This window comes from Acartia tonsa, chromosome 9 (assembly GCF_053477335.1).
Source record: "Acartia tonsa isolate MP-2025a chromosome 9, ASM5347733v1, whole genome shotgun sequence".
Taxonomy (NCBI): Eukaryota; Metazoa; Arthropoda; class Copepoda; order Calanoida; family Acartiidae; genus Acartia; species Acartia tonsa.
The window spans coordinates 364,500-384,002 of record NC_137268.1 but is presented as its reverse complement, the minus strand read 5'-3'; the positions used below and the strand labels follow the sequence as shown (position 1 = coordinate 384,002).

General features: G+C 27.3%; 1 long non-coding RNA gene across 1 annotated transcript; it reads left to right on the top strand.

Moving 5' to 3' along the window:
• Positions 1 to 1,568: 1,568 nt before the first annotated feature.
• Positions 1,569 to 3,122, top strand: LOC145327645 (uncharacterized). Its single transcript, XR_013882202.1, has 4 exons — positions 1,569 to 1,625; positions 2,010 to 2,256; positions 2,519 to 2,570; positions 3,067 to 3,122. It is a non-coding gene; the product is annotated as an uncharacterized LOC145327645 (long non-coding RNA).
• Positions 3,123 to 19,503: the final 16,381 nt, after the last annotated feature.

Below are 19,503 nucleotides of genomic sequence, written 5' to 3'. Positions count from 1 at the left end.
ACATTACAATACATGATTTTTCAGTATTGCTGAAAAAAGGTCCTGATACAGCTGATATAAATCAGTTTCAAAGCCATACATTATTTGTTCATGTATTTGTTTTTCTTTATGAAACAGAAAAAAATGTCATGAGCTGGGGCAAATCTGCATGTTTCTATGCACATTACTATTATGTTTTATAACAATCATGCTTTTCCTTCATGATAAAGATAAAATATTTCATGGGAAATAAAATATCAAAACAAGAATAACAACATCCATAGGTACCAAAGCAAAGGTGATAACTATTTTCATTTAAATAGTTGGATCATGAAAAGAAAACGAAGTTGCGGGTTTTGTCGTATTTTCACTGTAGCTTTCTTCTATTTCTAGCCCCTGCGGGGCAATAATTAACATTTAATTAGCCTAACCTAACCTAAAATAACTTTTCAATGGTAGCTGTGAAAATATGATGAGACCCGCAACTTTGTTTTATTTCCATGACAAAAGTGTTATACACTTCTGTTTACTAGGATGATTAGGCAAATATTACAATAATTTTGTGTGGACTTCTAAATTCCTAATAATTAATGTTCTTAATCATATTGAATGTTTGTTTGTTGTTTGTCTTAATTGATAAGCTTCACTTTTCTATGCTTTGTTAAACTTTAAGTAATGAATTTATTATTACTTGGATCTTGTACCAGATTTTCATGTTCTATAATTAAGTGAACTTTTTAGCGGGCTAAAATAACGATCTCCAACATCCCCTCCTCTCCAATTCGACCAATAAATGTGAGGGGGCTATTGCAACCTGAATAAACAAAAAAAATTTTCCTGTCATAATATCCACATATATTCTATATCCATTCTTTAAGTAACGCATTCTTTATTAAATCAAACCTGGTTTTGAGTTTATAAAATTGATATATCACAATACAATTACGAGCTCATCTTAAACTGTAACACTACTATCATATTAGTCTGTAGAACCTACTTCATCATTATTACTTGGTGTTTTCTCATTGTCGCTTCTTATTGAAATACATTCTATTTCATTGTCATAATAATATTACTTTCCTAGATCACTAACAGCTTAACCTGTAGCCTCTAGGGGCTTTGCACCCTCTACCCCATTATACATTAAACCATTTCCTGACTTTCCTTAAGGTTGTAGAAATACGTTACAAGATCTTTTAGAATACAGAACAACTTAACACTTATTTTATTATTGAAAGGTTGCAGTTTATAACATGTAAGAAAAAATGTAACTGCAAAACTTCACATATTTACAGTTTTAATGTAACATATTTTAATATATAATAAATGCTTATCACACTGTTGTTAGTGTTTATCATTTTGTCATACACAAAAGGCCACGCATTATAGTTGCAAGGTATATATAAATTTTCATTTAAATATTATTATATTTTTTTTAATCTTCAGGGAACAAGGGATGTAATAATAGATAAAAAATCAATGGTAGAATTCTTTATTTAGTAGCTAATAAATATCATCTCCCTCCCTAATATTCATAAAGTTTATGTATAATGGCACCCACCAAGAAAATTATGTTTTTTGTTCTTTTCAGGCAAGGTTGACCTTGTTGACATAAGACACACACATAAAAGATACACCAACAACAGGTATATAATTTTTTTTATCTAAATTAGGAATTAAAGTGTAGGTAATCAAGGATGCGACATCTCTTAGGTAGCTTATAAATAATGGGAATAAAAAGGACCTACAGAATAATTAACCTGTTATTATCATCTCCCTCCCTGATATTCATATAACTATAAAGATTATCTCTCACTTTTCATTTGTGTAAAATTATATTTTTCAAATCTTCAGAGAAAAAGGGATAGAATAGAAGATGAAAAATATATTTACCCCCAATCAATATTTTCTTAAGGGATAAAGAAGGACCTGTAGAATCAGTTGATTATCATTGTAATCTCCCTCCCTGATATTCATATAACTCATGTAGTTTATGTATAATGGCAACATAGTTTTTCTTTTCTTTTCAGGAAAATTTGCGGCTATAGGCCACCCATCTAGAGGATACAGTCATCAGCTTATATCAGCAATGAAATTTATTCAGGGGAAAATCACGAAACCTTTACAAGATTTCAGCTGTCTCTTGGGGGACAACTCTTAGTAAAATTGACGATATTTTTATCTGCCCCCCCCCCCAAACTGTTTTAGATTTATTTGGCTAAACCGTATTCCTGTTGTGGACTAAAAGCCAAACATCTAGAGGATACAGCACAACAGGTACAAAGTTTTTTAAATTCAGCATTAAATGGGGGATAGATAAACAAGGATGCGATATCTATAAAATCGGAGATCAAGATGCTGTTGTATCTTCACAATCATTATTGAAAAAATGATGCACATGAAAAGTGTTCAAAAAGCATAAATTGAAATTAAATGAAAGTAATAAAAGAGTTGCTTGTTACACTTTGTAAATTGTACCTAAATATTCATTTATGTATAATGGCACTCCAATGTAATGTTTTTTTTATTTTATTTTCAGGAAAGGTTGACAAATTTGTCACACACAAACATAGAAGATACACCAACAACAGGTAAAAAAGTCTTTAAAAGCGAAGCTTTTCTACAATTAGGGTCGTCTGTACATCTTTTCAATTGAAGATACCTGTTAGGTACGATTAAGTACCTCTATAATTGTAACCAGAAGGTTTTTTTTTAAACAAAGATTCCTAGGACATAAAGAATAATATTTTGAATAAGCATATCTAAGTAAGTATAGCAAGGATAAACATACATAAAAGCGAATATCTAAAAATCAAATGACATTATACCTTATCCTAAGAATCATCATTCAAACAAACTATAAAATATAAACATGAAAATAAGATAAAATTTAAGTTTCTGTTAATGATGCTACTCCTTTTGAATTGTATCTAATCATTATAGGAATCACTATTCAAAGTTAGAAATTAATAGGATGATTCTTAAATGACTAAATTAAGAGATGTATGGGACAGACATCGCTTTTAAAAATTATTTAATTGAAATCTAAATTTTATTAATATTATTTATAATATATATTTATTTAAGTGATTGGCAGCTACCAATCAGATACCAGAGAGGATCTCACCACACCTCTCCCAAAAGAAGAATTTAAAAACACCATACCCTCCCCCCCTCCTCACTGCCGTTCCTGTGCATGCCCCTCACTCCACCATCCAAACTGATATTTAACTATTGTGATTTAATTTTTTTATAATTTATATCAAATAAATATTAATTGTTGATACCTCGTTGTAATTGAAGCTCTGTTACTCTACTATGTGTAGATTGGTCTGTCTGTTCCTTTGTGGGTCTGTAATGTTTTTTTTTCTACATTTTTGCTGATTCTTTTTGAGGATTGGTAATATCTTTATGAAGACAAAGAAAGACGGTTAATGTTTTTTTATAATATAGATATTTTTTTTTTTTTGGGGGGGGGGAAGGGTGTTACAAATATCACACGAAAATTTTAGTCCTGTGGTAATGTTCAAATGGGGGAATATCCCCACGAAACGTTTTTTTAGGGGGGGGGGGGATGATTAGCCCCACATTTTGTTAAATAAATTCATCTGATTTGTTAAAACTAAGGGCTATAGACAATTTTTTTGTCGGGTTTTAAGAGAATTTTTAGGATGGTAGTTATTACCCCTATCTAATTTCTGAGGATGATATTGGCATAGAGGGATGGGTTTAATTAAAATGTACAATGTTAAAACATTTTGGGAAGGTATACCCCCTCCTCTCATTTGATGTCCTTGCACAAACTGAAGCATATTATTTGGATAATAAACTTTAAATCTCATAATTTATTATAGTTTTTGCATTTTTAAATGCGTAGCATACAGAAAGAGAGGGGACAATGGGTTGTTGTTTATTACACTAGTCCCCAAATTTTATAATTCGTTGGCCTAACAACTTTGGGACTTTAGTGAATTTTGATTAGTTGATTCATTGAGTTGAATGTTTAAAAGTGTCAACCAATGATTTTAATCTACATAAAGGCTTATTTTATGTAATATCATTGGGGATGTACATAAATTTGGAGGGCATCGCTTTGTAGTAAAGATATTATTTTATATTTATTTTCCTTATTCCTGTTATTTTATCTCACTTTCTGTCTGATTGTCATTAATTTTTTTTCATATTTATTTATCTCTCTCCCCTGTCAAAACTATATCAGCATTTTATCGACATATCTTTTCAAAAGTTTATGTCTACTATATGGCTGTATTAAAAAGTGGTTGCGGCTGACATAATACCCATGGATCTAAAGGAAAAGGACAATGGCCGATAAATTGATATACATCACCAATGATGATAAACAATTACAATTTGTAGTTTTATGTTTAGACACTCAACTTGATGAATCAACCAATCAAAATCCGATAAAAGTCAACTGATAAGAAAACATTAATATAAAGCTTTGGGGGCTAATGTACTAAACAGCCCATAGTCCACTCCCTCCCTTCATATTACCAACATTCAACTTGCTGTTTTTAATATAAGTTTTTGACAATGTTTACGTTTACTTTGTTGACCTAATAACGACACTTTTTGTACTTTTCTCTTTCTCATAGTTTATTCTGATAGTTTGAATAAATCTACGCATCTATGATCATTTTTAGTCTTGTCATGAAGAAAATTGGACGTTTTTTTAGTAATTTCTTTTAAATCTAAAAGTACCATTTAGATTTATTTTAGTCAATAAATAGATATTAAGGTTTGTGCCATTTTAAGTAAGGATCTAAAGGGATAACACAATGGCCGATAATTCCCCAATGATGATACACAAAATTTCCCCTATTGTAGATTATAATTAGTGGTAGAAACGTTGGGGACTTGTGCAATAAACAGCCCAATGTCCTCTCCCTCCCTGCATTTTAAAGCTAATGATCGCATTAATTTTTAATTATTTATCATATCTTATTATAGACATCAATTTATCGGACATTGTCTTATCTCTTAATTCTAATAATTTCAAACATACCTTTTTTGATAATTTAGGCATGTTAAAATTGTCCTTTTGCTTTTAAACTCTATTTGATGATTCCTGTAACAGTTAGGTACGACTTAGAAAGTGAAGCAACTCTATAATCGTTACCAGAAAGTCCGCACATTCATTTAATGCAACCTGATTTAAAATTTTTTTGACCACAAATTTTTACATTAAATTATCCTATTCATCTGATTTTTCAAATACTGATCACTATTACAACAAGGTACAATGTTAAAAACAAAGCATCTCTATAGTCAAGTCCTTAAAACGTCAGTATGTCTTTAAACAATATCATGTATTTGATATATTTTGCAAATAGTTTACGTACAACTTTGTCAAAACTTATGCATTTACATTCTGCTTATTCAGTTTTGACACTCTACAAGTGTTAATGTTTATTTCAGAGCTTTGCTTTTATGGATGTTGTCATCCTTGTTTTTCTATAATGATTAATTGTTTTGCAAAATAATTTCTCTTGAAAACTTTCTAGCGAACAATGTATACAATTTAGTTACATAAAAACTGCATATTGTAAACAATAATAATGTATGTTTTATTTTACAGTTTGTTGGATGACAGGCAAATTTGGGGTCTGATTTGTACACAAAGTTTTATACAGTTTTCCTAATATTTCTTAAAATATATATTTTTTTAATGTACAAAACATAGAAACTTTAAAGATTAAGATAAATTAAACTTTGTTGTACATCCTTGGTCGACTGAATACCCCGTCACCCCTATTTTTCTGTGCGCTTGGATATTGTGTACAAAAGGTACACGTGACCTGGTAGTGCGTGATTAATATGCAAAAAAAGAGGAAGAATTTCTTCAACTTTCTAAATTGTAATGTATGTCTGAGATAGAGGAGGAAGGGACAATCGACTTTTGATTATATTACTCCTATTGTTTATAATCTCTTTCCTTTATTCGTTGGCTTAAAAACTTATCTGCAGAAGGGGTAATTTTGTTCATCATAATTTGGGTTATATGTCAATTATCGCTCATTGCCCTGCTATTTTATAAAAGATAACATAGTTATAAAACTTTGGGTACTAGTTATAATTAACAGCCAATTTTCCCCTCCCTCCCTGATGTTTCTAGAAAAAGTCATAAATTTGCACAATATTTGCAAACTTTCTCTGATAATGATAAGCAAATAATTAATCACGGACCAGCAGCAGTTGCAAACTTGCAATAAGTGAAATCATTGGTTGAAACTGTTTATCTGCTTCTAGTCATACTATCATATCCTCATACTTAAGTAACAGGATGTCTGTGTGTTTGTGTGTTTGTAGCGAAGGATCTCGCTAACCGCTGAACTGATTGGGTTCTCCTTAACAGGGTAGCTTCTCATAGGTCCCGGGAAGGTTTATAACTATTTTCTTGGGGGTTGGGACACCCCCCAACCCCCTTAAAGAATGAAAAATCTCCCCTAAAAAAATGAGGGGGAGCAGCACCACCCCCCCCCCAAAAAAAAAACAATTAGAGGCCTCTAGGGGCGTAGCTGCTAGTAATTTCATATAAAGTACTAAGGTAATTTCTTTGTAGCTAGGGATCTTACTAACCACTGAACCGATTGAGTTCTCCATGTAACACTTTTTAATTAAAAGTAATAAAATTTAAGTATTAAAATTGTAGATAATCGTTGTGAATTAAATAAAATTTAATCTCTATGACGTAAATAATAGATATTAACCACACTTGTAAAAATGTGATGTATTATTATAATATTTTGTATTTGTGGAGTTAGATTATAACCATTAAATAGATTACACTGAAATATAATATAGAAGAAAATTATTTTGTTACCATCATTAGCGGACTTATTACAGATTGGCATCCCATCGGTCAAGAATCAAGGAAAATTTCTTTTGGACTTGGTAAATTTTTGTTTTTTTTTTCAAAATTTTTTAGTCGGATGAATGGTAACTTTTAATTAAAGTAAATCTAAGTTATAATTTCAAAAGATATCTAATTGATTGTGAATAAAATTTGTGAATAAAAATCTAATTCCTTTTTTTAACGATAATATTGTCTGATAAAGGCAAAAAGATAATACAAATAAAGTTTTGTCCACTAAAAATAGAGGCAAAAAGATAAAATTTAGTTACGGTAAATATACAAAAAAGATAATTTGGTCTGATAAGGACTAAAAGATAGTAAAAACAAAGTTTGTCTACTAAAAATAGGGGGCAACAAAAATTAAATTTATGCTCCATTACGTTCTAAGGTTGATAATCAACATTTTTGAACTAGTTATTATTAAATTTGATGTAAAAAAGAAAACTTTTAATCAATCAATAAATCAAGATAATAATTTTTATGTTTATGAAGCAAATTTCTCATTTAAAATTGGGGAAAATTTGAAAATTTTATATTATGCAGTTAAAAGATTAATTCAAGATAGATATAATTTAATAAGACAAGATAATACAGGTATAGGAGATAGAGGTACAGCGGAAAATCTGGATAATAATTCATCATACAATAGACAAGAAGTAGATCAAGAAATAGCAGGTCCTTTCACATTTAGTCATTTTGGAATAAATAGAACTTTAGACAGGTTTCCTGAGTTTAGAAGATATTTAGGTGGAACGATAATAATTGGAAACAGTCAAATTGATAATATCTATCATTCTGATTCAGAATAAAGTTTTAAAAATATACGTCATCAAAAGATAAAAATATACGTCATCAGAATATAAAAATATTGAAAATTTCATGAAAGTTGTTGTATAAAAGTGTAAATATTTAAAACACAAGTGTTTACACCGGACATACACTGTAATTATATCATTTCATGAAAGAGTTGGGAAGTTGAAAATTTTTTAATTACCTAACATTTTAAAATTGTTAAGAAAATAATATTATAGTTTTGTACTTTGGACACAAAAGAAAAGTCTAAATTATAAAACTAAATATAAAGATAATTAAAAAAGGTAAAATAAAAAGTTTTGTATATTGAACACAAAAGAAAAGTTCAATTTATAAAGCTAATGAAATTATAATTTAAGCAATTATTGTTGAAGTAATTAAATGATAAAATTTTGCTTAAATATTCTTGGTTTATGGAAATTAAGAATTCTATGTTCTGAAATTAGAGGACAAAATTGGACTGAAAAAATTCGAAGCTGTCAAATTACTCTTGGTTCTATAACTATTATAAGAATTAAGTTCAAACAGACATTGTAAAATTTTTAGGTAAAGGTAATTTTAAAAGATAATTCTACTTGTTAATCTAAAAATTGGTAAAAATAATTTTGAAAAATAACTCTACCTGATTTATCTGGAAAGTCATCAAAACATTGTTCCTGTTCAGATTTCATTAAAATCTAAAATAAAGATAGTCTCCGCCAAGAAAATTGTTCCTGAATTATAATTTGGTAAGCTAAAAATAAAAAAGGTATTAATCAAAATAAAAACTTCCAACGGTAACCAAATTTTATTTTATAATACACTGTAAAAAACATTTTCCTTAAAACATAAAGGTAAAGAAAATAAAAGATGTCGGACACAGAACAACAAAATGATCCTTACTTTGCTGGTGCCAGGCGAAGAAAGTTTAGTAATTGGTTTATTAAAAATAAAGAAAAATATTTAGAAAGGCTACAAAAGTATAAAGATAACTTGGAAAATTCGAATGGAGAAGATTACAAAAGTGTACGTGAAAACCATGTAGATTTCAATACAGAAACAATGGATTTATTGCGCAACAGAGAAGCAGAAAGTTATGTGACAAATTTTACAGAACTTACTGATGATATTTCACTTAGAAATCTCAGGGATGAAAGGGATAGAGAAATGAACTTTGAAAGAAGCAATTTTAATCAACATAAAGATAATTCTAATCAATTTAATTTTGATAGAGAAAATTTTAACACAAATGATCATGATAATAATCAACATCAAAATCAGTGGGGTGAATTTAGAGGTTTTAATTATAGACAAGAACAAAGATATCCAAAAAATGAAAGATATTTTGAAAAAAATGAAAGAAATTCTAGACAATCCAGAAAAGATAATTTTCAAGAAAATAGAGATTCTTATCTAAATAAAAAGTATATGGATGATTTGCAAAAGAAAATTGATAATCTAAATATGGAAATAAAATATTTAAAACGGAAACCAGCTAGAGGTGAAAAATTTGAAGCTAAAACAGTATATAGATCTGCGGAAAACAGGGATTCTAGCCCTGCGGGACTCTCGTTGACCCATGCAGCAGAAGCAGTAGAGCTATTAGAGGAATACTTAGTATCAAATCAAGCAGAAAAACAAAAAATGAAACAAAATGTTATTAAACAATTATCAAAAATTGGTAAAATACAAACCTTGGAAAATAAATATAATTCATCAAAGTATTATAATTGTGATGATTTCACACCCAAATTTATAGATACAAGTCTAAGATATTACAATGTTGAGAAAGTTAGTGATAAATTAAAAATTATAAAAAATCAACTCCTCTCATTGAAAAATGTAGGACTGATCGATTACATCGACCAGTTCGGTGAATTCGACTTTGATAGCTTTTCACAATTCAAATTCAATGCGGTTTTCCACAATTCTCTCCCAAGGGATACCAAAGACAGAATTGAATGCAAAAATATAAACCCAGCAAAATTGACTACCAAAGATTATCTTAACATTGTCAGTGACATTGTTAACAACGGACGTATAGCAAACCATAACATTGATTATATGCTTGAAACATTTAAAACATCCAAAAGAAACATAGAGGATATTTATGATGAGTATAGAAGAAAAATAAATAATTTACCTCCTAATGTTATGTCTGCTAGTGAGAAAGAAAGAAGAATACATTCTCAAATGATGAAATATCTACCAACTCAATTATTATCTATTTTAAGAATAGAAGAAGCTAAATTAGGTAGAAATCTTAATAGTGAAACACTCCATGATTTCATATTGCTTAATAGGGACCAAATAAACAAATATCTCAGATTTGTTAACAAAACTACAATGACAAAGAAAGTTCCAATAAAAAGGATAGATGAAAATGAGTTAGAGGATGATAATACTACGGAAATAAATTATGAAATGGAGGAGGAGTATCTTACTGCAAGTAGTGATGAAGAAGATGAAGATTCCAACGTTTTAAAAGTAAAAAATGAGCCTAGGCCATTTAAAAAATGTAAAATATGTAAGAAAAACTATCATACTCAAGACGAGTGTATATTTAATCCCGATGAAAATAAAAGACAAAAAAATCAGCAAAAACTAAAAATTAGAAATTGTCTTAAATGTAAGGGCCAGCATAAGGATAGTAACTGCGAAATATTTAAGAAACTATTGGTTTCTAAACCGTGTGAAAGGTGTGAAGCGGCAGAAAAATATGAATACCACCATACCCCAGAAGAATGCCTAAAGGTCAATTTTTTAGAGAAAATAAAAAACAACCAATAAAAGATAAATTCAATGACAAATGGTATAAAAAAGTTGAAAAATTAATTAATGATAAAAATGACTCAAAAAATAAATTAGAGCTAAAAAATGGTTGTTTTTCAGAAAAACTTATAGTTGGAAAAGCAAATGACGAAAATTATAAAAAATTAGGCCAAAATTATGCTAATTATGAATTATATATTAATATGATAAAAAATGAAATGATGCACAAGTGTTTAAGTAAATTAATAGGGTATTTGAACCTTTTTAATTTAAAGTACAGGTGTTATCAATGTAAAAATTATGAAAATAAATTCAAATCTTTAGAATATTTAAATTTAATAAAAATTAAAAATGATAAACAAGGACAAAACCATCCATTAGTGTTGAATAAAATAAATGATTATCCAATGGAAAAAATAAAATGGATAAAAATTGAACCTGTTTGCGATGAAAGTATAATCAAGAAAGATAATAATAAAGTATCCTGTATCAATTTAATAAATAGAAAAAGAAAAATAGATTCAAATGTATATTTTAATCATAAATGTTCAAAATCAAACAATGAAAAATTCAATATGAATATTTGTAGCAAAGAAATTAGTCAAACAAATAAAAAGTACAATATTGTTAGAAATTATGTAACAATGCATGAAAATAAAATAACAAGCAGCAATGTGTCAAAAAGCATAGAAGCGAAAATTGTTAAAAAAGAATATAAGATAATTAAACCATCAAAAAATTGGTACATAAACCATAATGTTTTCTATATAAAGCTAAATAAAACTAATAAAATTAAAGATACTTTCATTATTCAAATAAGGAAATATTTAGAAAGAGATATGAATTCAATAAAAAGAAAATTAAAGAGTTATAGTAACATTACTTTCTCTGTAAAAGATGTAGAAATAATGAAAAAAATAGATGAATTAAAAACAGATACGTGTAATTTGAAGGAGAAGGAAATTTTTCCAGCCAATAGTTGGATTACTTGGGAGTCAAACCTTCATATTCCGAGTAGACCTGAATTACAAAATAAAGTATTTAAGGATAATAAATTAAAACAATGGGGAAAAACTATTATAAATAAAACCAAGAGGTATAAATGGGTTCAAAATATGAAAATTAAGTCAGAAAATACGGTAAACTATTTAAAAGAAATGGAAATTATGAAAAAATTTAATATTGAAAGCCCCAGTATAATTATGTGGATAATTATGATAGCAGTATTTATGATAAGTTCCATGGAAAAAAGGATAGATATTGTATTAAATCTAGGAACCTTTTGGATTTCATATATCTGTACCAAAAAGAGTATAAATTGGATACTATTAATATGGAATTGGTTGAAAAATAAAAGAAATAATTATAAAACCATGAAAAAGAAAATAAAGTACAAAAAGATAAGATATCATAAGAATAAAAAAGATAAATGGAAATATTCAATGAATAAAGTGAAATTTAAAACAAAATTAGTAAAAATAGATAAAGCAAAAGAATTCTGTTTCCCAATATTTTATGAAGATACCAAGATAATATTTGAGCTAGATACAGGTAGCGAATATAACATTGTTTCCAAGGATTTTATTCAGAGTTATATCCCTGACTATGAAAAATATTACACTGGTCCAAATAACATTTCTTTGACTGGGATAGAAAATAATAATCCAATAAATGTAATTGGAGTATATAAAATACCATTTAACTTACCAGGTTATGGAAATATTAATTTAACAATTCGAATATCAGATAATATTGATGACTTTTTTATACTGGGAAGACAATTTTTCAAAAAAGTTGGAGGTCTACTACAATACGATAAAGAAAATAAAACTGTAAAATTAGAATTTTCAATGAAAGGAACACCTAGCTTATTTTTTGGACAAAAATTACAGTTTAAACCTAGAGAAGAAAAATATCTTGTGGGAAAAATTATAAATGGTGAACCAATGAAAGATTATGTAATTAAAAATAATGTAAACTTGCCTGTGCATATAGAAAAAGATAAAATAGTAGAAGATAAAATTATATGTAGAGTAAAAAATAGATTAAATATACCTGTGCAGTGTGGCTTAACAGGGGCCTTTTTAATGCAGAATCTGGATCATCCTGAGAGTGCGAAGGACCATATCGGCGACGGTTCTCCTGATTTTGACTCTCCATTACAACAAACTTCATGGTCTAAAATAAAGAAAATTGTAAAATCAATGAAAGAAAAGATAATTAAAGATAAAAAAGAGATAGATAAAGATGAAATAAGCCACTCTAATAGTAAAAATGAATTTATAGAGGCTTTTAAAGAAAAAGTTGACCACTCTAGTGGTGTGGACATAACAAAATTATTAGAAATAAAAAATTTAACGGTTGAAGAAATAGCAGCTTTAATGAAAACTGGAAATGCTGATGGTAATTATCAAATAGCAGAATATTTGTATAATGAATCAATTTATTCAAGACATACATTTGATTGTGGGAGATTATCTGATAATATTCCTAAATTAGATGTAGAAACAAAAAATGAAATGGTAAAAAATACTAAACCATACAATTTGACACCTGAAGATCAAAACCATGTAACCAATTTTTTTAACTTATTATTAAAAAATAATTTAATTGAAGTAGCGCCACCACATCAAAGTTTTGGAGCACCTATATTTACTGTAAAAACTAGAAATGATGGTACTGGTTTACCAAGGATAATAGCAGATATGAGAAATGCAAATTTAAGTATTAAGCAATCTAAAGCTGCTACGCTACCAGATTATAAACAATTATTGAATAAAATGATAACAAAATCTAAATATGTGTCATCTTTTGATTTGAAAAAATGCTACTATAGTATCCCACTTTCAGAGAGGGCAAAAGAAACGGGGCTATTTAATGTTATACTTCCCCAGGGAGTATATAGATTTAATACAGCTATAACTGGGTTAAATTGTGTTCCTGCCTTTATTGTGCAAACCTTCTTAAAATATTTACATTTAGATGAAAATGGGAAATTTAGCTACATAAAAGACATAATTGTCTTTATAGACGATATTATAATTTTCTCAGATGGTAATTTAGAGGATCATGTCTGTAAAGTAAAAAATGTTCTCAAGAGATTAAAGAAAATTGGGGTAAAAGTATCCCCAGAAAAGGCTAATACTTGTATTGATATTGACAACGGTGAAATAGAGCTGCTTGGATATAAAATTAAAAACAGAAAATTTTGTATACCTGATAAAAAGATAAAAACTATTACAGAAATGACATATCCTGACTCATTAAAGAAACTACAAGTGTTTTTGGGAAAATTGAACTATTATAGAAATATATTTAGTCTAAAAATACATGAAGCATTAAATAAATTATACAAAAAACTGTCACCATTTACCTTTGATGATGAATTAAAGAAAAACTTTGATATAATTAAAGATAAGCTTAACACAGAAATTCAATCAATAGACACTGTAGAATCTAATAGTGTAAATATTTTGTTTAGTGATAGCAGTTTCTATTCTACAGGAGGGGTGTTATTAAATTTAAATATGAATGAAGCCTGTAAAGATTTGGTACACAAAATAAAAAGTTTTGAGTTCACACCAGAAAATAAAAAGAAGTTTTTAAAAGAAGGGGAAGATCTACAAATACTAACATGTAAAGATAATTTTGTGGAAACTTTATTTGAAACAGCAAAAATTCTAAATTACAAAACACAAATTACAAATGATATACAAGCTTTTATGAATTTAGCTTTCATTTACTGTCAATTGACAGATTTTGAAGGGTTTTTTCCAATACGGGAAAATGAAACTGAAAAAATGGCATTAAAACGGCTTGAAGATAATTTATTTTGTAAGTCATACACAGAGATAGATAAAAAATACATGGAAGAAAAATTAGATGAATTTACATACCTCTTGGCAGGTTTTGCGAATCTCCTGGATGTCCGAATCCATATGTTTAACAACACCCATAACCTCGGTCTTAATGTGGGTTCCCAGCTTTCTGAAATATTAATAATGTATAATTGTGAAGAAAACTTATACTATGGTATAAAAGTAATCAAATCAGAACGGTTCAAAATAACTACAATAAATTTTTCTCCAGATCTTATGAAAAAAATTGAATTAAAAACGTACTTCTTAAAAATAATAAAAGAAAACACCTACGAGCAAAACAAAAAGTTTATAAAAATTTTGGGGTATTTTTCCAAAGCAGTACCAAAAGGTACTGAAAAGCTAGGAATTGCTTTTCTAGAAATGTGGGCATTATATTTGTGTTTAATGCATTTTGAACCATATATTATTAACAGACCCACTTATATTCTGATAGACAGTAATGTAATTACCGCAGTCTTAAATAATAGTAAACTTATAAAGAAAACTACAAAATTAGATAACTTAAGTTCTAGAATCACATCTTGGTACAGCAACGATAATATCTATTTTATTCATTGCACAGATAAAGAAAATCTTGCTGATATTTTTTCAAGATTAACCGGAGAAAATGAAAATACTGGATTTAATGAAACATTTAAACCAGTGTATAAAGATGAAATATTAGAAATAGTATCATTGGAACAAAATTCTAGGATAAAAGAAAAATCTTATGATAAACCTTTAAAGCGAATGATAAGGAAAAAAGATAATTATCCAGCAAAAGAAGTAATAAAAAACATTCAAGAAGCTTTAAAATTGCCGGATCCAGGAAGACATATTATTAATAAATTAAATAACATTATGAACACTAAAGACTTTGTAAATCTACAGTTACAAGAGAAAAACTGTCCTAATCAAAATCCTATGGAGTTAAAATTCATAGATAAGAAAATTTTGTTACCAACAAAACTAATTTTACCTTTTATATGCCTATTCCATTATTCGTTAGGTCATATTGGTAAAAAGAAATTAAAAAATTACATATTTGATAATTATTATGTAAATAATAAAAAATATGCTAATATGATATGTGAAAATTTGACAAATTCTTGTATGGGTTGTTTAACAAACAAACAATTAGTGCATAAATATAAAGAGGGGTCCACATCTTTTATTAACAGTAAACGTCCTAATGAAACTATCTATATGGATTTGTTGGAGTTTCCAACAATAGAAAGTCATTTAAAAAAGAAAACAAAATTACCCAGCGCAATTTTAGTAATTAAATGTGTGTATAGTAATTATATTTCATTATATGTATTGAATGAAAAGAAAGATTATGCTATAAGAAATTGTCTCACAAATCATTTCTGTACTTATGATTTACCTATGTATTTAGTAAGTGATAATGCCCAGCTATTTAAATCTAAACTAATAAAAACATATTTATCAAATTTAAATATAAAAATGGTAGAGAGCTCTGCTTTAAAATCTAAAGTTAGGGGCTTTGTGGAGATAGCGGTGAAAAGAATTAACTATCTTTTACGGGTAGTTAGAGAAAATAAAAAATACTTGGACGTCCATCATATTATCTCTATAATAGCATATATGCTGAATCATACACCTTATGGAAATAGTAAGTTAACCCCATACAACATTATGTTTTTATCAGTAAAAAATTTGGATGGTAATATAAGACAGCCAGGCGAATATTTGTTTGATTATAAACTTAAAGTAAATTCTGATCTAGAAGAAAAATTAAAAAGTTACCATAAAGAATTTTTAAATATGGTAAAAGAATGTAGAAATAGAATTATTAAAGAAAAACAGAAGATAATATTAAAGAAAAACAAGAATAGATTTGACCACAAATTTAAAATAAATGACTATGTCATTATTAAGTTAAATGACAGTGGTTATGGTGCAAAATATAGACCAATTTTTGGAACTATTCTGTATAAAGTTATAAAAACAAAGAAATATGTTTTACTTTTAGAATCAACAGTAAGTAATCAAATTATAACTAGGCATATAGCGGATGTAAAGTTAATTAATTTTGAAAAAATTGCAGAATTAAACCTTCCAAATTATATAGCTGAGATGTTTGGAGGCATTAATTTAAGTAATTTAAGCAATATTTTTGATATACCTAATATGGAATCAAAAAGATCAAGAATAAAAGCGAAAATTAAAGAAACAGAAGAAAAATTTGACAATATAGAAAGTGAATCAGATGAAGAAATCTTTATACAAAAAGATGAAAATGATAATCTGTCGGATATTCAAGAAGAACCCTATTTAGAAGCTTTGGATGAAACACTATAACAAGCCATTTAAATTTCAAGTGAAAAATAAAATCGATTTCCATATTAAAATAGCTGAATATGTGGAAAAAATAATGAAAGTTTCTAAAAAAGATAATTTTTATGATAATTAAATAAATAAAATAATAAATTAAAAGGTAAAAAATTGAATGTATGGTAATTAAAAAAAAAAAAAAAAAGTATTAAAACAGGAAAAAAGAACACTTGTGGGAAAAAATTAGGAAATTGAACGTACGTATAATTGCGTGTTAATGCTTTAAAATGATAATCATCAGACCATAAAAAAAAGGACACCTGTAAAATAGACCTAATAGTAATTAGGGGTAATTAAATAAAAAATGTACGCTAGTTGATAAAATGTTTAATAAAAACACTTGAAAAGGTATATGATTCATAAAAATTTGAAAAGTTTTGAGGTCATATAAAAATTAAAATGATAAAATAAACAATTAAAAGATATATGATTCATAAAAATTTAAAAAACACTTGAAAAGATATATGATTCATAAAAATTTTAAAAAGTTTTGAGGTCATATAAAAAATAAAATGATTAATTAAACAAAAATTATATTTTAAATGTGTAAAGTTACCAATTATAGTTTTGAAATAGGAGATATTTGCTGATTATTTGAATAGTCTAATCTAAAAATAGTCTAAAATTTGAACCTAAAATGTATGGCTAAAAAAGATATACAAACAATTATGTGGTAATTAAAAAGACAATCATTTCTTCTAAAAAATTAAAAATTGTACATAAAGAACCATAGAGTAGGTTTTGTGTGTAAAATGATATTAAAAATAAGGTTTTATAAAAGTGAAATAAAACCGAAAATTTTTCATGAAAACAATAAAATTGGTTAGAAGGAAAAAATGCTTAAAAAATGAAGTGTCCTATACATTATAAATAAAATAGGGTCAGGTAAAATTAAAGTGGGGTCTCTAATTAAAGAAAAGGACACTCTTTTAGTAAAATACAAGTGCAAAATAATTTACTTTGAATTAAAACAAATGTTAGGAAAAGATATAAAGATAAAAATAAAAGGTCAAACGTTACACACATAACACCACGAAAACTAAAAAACACCACCCCCCCCCCCCCAACTAACGGGAAAATTTAAAGATAGAAAATTATAAATACCAAATAAATAAAACCAAAAACACCCCCCCCAACTAAATTATTCATTTTAAAGGGGTGACATATTAAAATGATTATTTAAGAAAACATTAAATAAAAGAATGTCCTTTTATAGACTAACTTTTTAAAAGGACACTTATAAAGGAAAATTTATAAGTAAAATAATGTGGTTTATGAAACATGATAAAAAATAACTTAGGTTATAAAAATGAAAGACTTGTAAATTATTTTTCATAAAAAATAATGTGGTTTATGGAATATAATAAAAAATAACTTAGGTTATAAAAATGAAAGACTTGTAAATTATTCTTCATAAAAGATAATGTGGCTTATGAAATATGATAAAAGATAACTTAGGTGATAAAAATTTGTTGAAATAAAGTTAAAAATAAGCTAGAAAGTCAAAAGGAAAAAGAGACTGTCCTTTCACAAATTATGCTTTAAAAAGGGACACTCAGTCAGTTGACATATCAATTTGAAATGAATATTGTTAAAAAATTATTAAATAGATTATTAACAAAAAATAGCAAAAGAAATGTAAAAATCTGTTTAAAATTGAAATAATAAATAACGGAAAAAACTTTAGAAAAACAAAGATAAGACGGTTCTTTTAAATGAAACATCTTTTTAAACAAACATAAGACTGTTCTTTTATAAAACATCTTTTAGAACTGGACAAAAAATTGTCAACCCAAAGTAAAGTAGCTAGGTATGACATTAGTTCATTAAAAATACTCTTACAGCAAACACATCTCAAAATTAAAACAGTTAATCTCAATTATAGTAAACAAGAATTCTTGGTTTAATTTATTTTGAAATGTGAAATAAATTAAAATTATAATATAAAATAATGTGAAATTTCAGAGAAGAAAATGGATCAAGGGAGAGATAGAGACAGGAAAAGATATGATAGGTAAAAAATTATTACTTAAATTCTTCTTCAGTAGATGGATTTTTTTCTGTAGCACGCTTTCTGTCGCAGTAATCTTTCAAAGTTTTGTGTATCCACCTAAAGAAAGTCACCAGATAGACTAGTGGAACGATAACCTAAACAAAAAAAGTCTATGGGCTCAAAGATATCCCTCAAAAGAACAAATTAAAATGGTAAACGTTCAAGAAATGTCTTTATTAACCATAGCAAATTTACTTTGAATTAATTAATTTACGGTAACATTAATTCGAAGCTTTTTAAAGTTATGAAGTATATGTTAAAAATAACTTTAAAAAGATTACCCTTATTAAGTTAAGGGTAATAATACTTTTAAAATGAAAAGTAATAATGTTAAACTCATTTTAAAAGGGGTAATTTTATATGGGGTTCATGTAAAGTTACCTGCAAAATCATAACAAAGGAATAACAGACAAGCAGATAGCGAAGAATAGCTACGTTGATACCCAATAGCTGCGTGCACAAAGTAGAGATAAGTGTTCCATCCTAGAAAGAAAATTTTTCTTCAGAATTTAATTTCACACATTGTATTAAAAATATTCTTACGCTTATGGTATTAAAAAATTCTCAATTTTCAGTGATATTTGTAATTAAATGCTCAAAAAAGAAATGTTAATACTCAAATCTCCTGTGATTATAAAATACTCATTGAACTTTTTCTCAAAATTTTTTTTTGTCAAGCTAATTAATGCCATACCATAATTTATGAAAGTTAACTTTAATGAAAGATATTTAATATTGATAATTAAAACTAGATAAGAAAATAAGATAAATTAGTATGAATGATAACTCACATCAGTATTCAATAAGTTTAT